Raw genomic sequence first — 1,982 nt, forward strand, 5'->3', positions numbered from 1 at the left:
CAGAACTACTAGAGGACGTTGAGGCAGTGGACTGATGGGAAGCATTCACGGAGGCTGCGCGAGACAGCGAGGCCGCCTCCTAGAGGGTTTCGAAGAGGCGACGCAGTACCACCCTAAGGAGGGGGGTATTGTAACGGGCTGAACGCCCTTTGGATAGCTCCTCGATAGAATCTCGGTCAAGCAGCAGACGCCAGGTCTTACTCTGCAACCCGGCATCTGTGCGAGGCCTGAGCGGCGCCCAGACGACGCGCTCAGACACTCGGTGCAACCTTTCTCCGACAAGTAAATAAACACCACGCAAGTAGACTCTATAGCTCTCTATCGAATACAACCTCTTGTATACCTCGCGATTGCTCCCCTAGAGCGCAGCCCCTTACAAAACTTGTCAGATAAGTGGCAGAATCCGGGTGCGGACTCGAGCACCAGGATTCTGTGATCCTAACCAATCAGGGCTGATCGCCAAGACCTAACCCTAGGCGAGGCTGATACTTAGCGGCCTACCTAATACAAAAAGCAATAGCGATAGCTCTTATAAGAGGCGCGCCCTCGCGCCCCTACAGACAATAGAGCGTAGAGCAATTAATACAATTAGTTTTGACTATTAAGTTTATTACAGTCTTTTATTACAGTAATCTAAACAGGTCCTTAATTAAAAAATCCCTAATAGTCTAACAATTAAGAGTCTCACTGCCTTTACTAATTAATCACCAAATTAACTAATCCAACTAAGATGAGCAGCCAATCTACTCTAATCAACGCGACAGTCGTCCTACGCAACGAGAACGACTATCGCACGTGGTACAACTAGCTGCAAGCGCGCTGCATAGCATACAATACATGGGATTAGGTTGATCTAGACGCGACAGCTACTCTAACTAGAGAGCCAAGTCCACTAGAACTACTAGACGTATCTAAGTACACTCTAACCTCCACTCTTGGAGCAGGCATAATGCTAGCTAGACTATCTAATCTATCCTCGTTAGGACAACGTGCCTACAAGGACGATTTTGAGATCTACAAGCTCTAGATGGAGAGATACAAGCTGCAGCTCTCAACATACAAAACAGAAACTACTAACTGTTAATAGATTGTGACCTTTATCTAATCTACAGTAGCTCTGCACCTATAGCGCACATGCTGCTTACTAAATCTGTTGATTAAGGAGTGGATTAAGAATCTCTAAGGAGCAGTAGGCGTAACGCCTGGCTATGAGCAAAAACAGGCACGTTAGCGATATCACAACGCACTGAAACCTCCGCGATTAGTGAATACATGGGATCTCTAGCTTAGTAAGTACGATCTAGCTGCAACAGAAGCAGAGCGACTTAATGTACCTGAGACTACCTAATTCAAAACTTTATCTGCAGACTTCCAGTCTGCAGTATACAAGATTGCCCCTATGTAGGCCACAATATTCTAAGCAACTAGTGAAAATCTTAAAGAGATAACTAGAAGAAAAATGATAAGCAGTTTTAGAGATTATATAATGATAAGCTATCTAATTAATTATAAAAGCCAGAAGGCAGCCTTTATAGTAGAAGACTTATCGTATTTCGTGACTAATCAAGACTCCTAGGCTGATGGGGACACACACACCAACTTTTAAGCAGAAATCTTTCATCAAAACTCGTCAATTTTCTATCAGATATAGGGGTAACACGTCGCGAGAAACCGATTTACGCCACCTCTAATGTGTGCAGCCCTCTCGTTGAGGTGCTAGAGGGGGTATTGTCGGTATTCTTGCGACGTGTTCGAAATGCGAAAATCTTCGAGAACGCACAGACCGCCCCAATGACTAATAGGGAGACTACTAAACGAAACTAAAAACAATTAAAAACACCAAATAAAACAACAAAAATCAAAAATCCTATATCTAAACGCCGAGACAGCCTGATCCCGCTGTGGCACCATATCCAACCGCCAGGACAGTCTTTGCCTACTGTGGCACAAAATTCAAAAACGCTATAACAGTTTTCTGGTCT

This window comes from Exserohilum turcica, assembly GCF_000359705.1.
Source record: "Exserohilum turcica Et28A unplaced genomic scaffold SETTUscaffold_18, whole genome shotgun sequence".
Taxonomy (NCBI): Eukaryota; Fungi; Ascomycota; class Dothideomycetes; order Pleosporales; family Pleosporaceae; genus Exserohilum; species Exserohilum turcicum.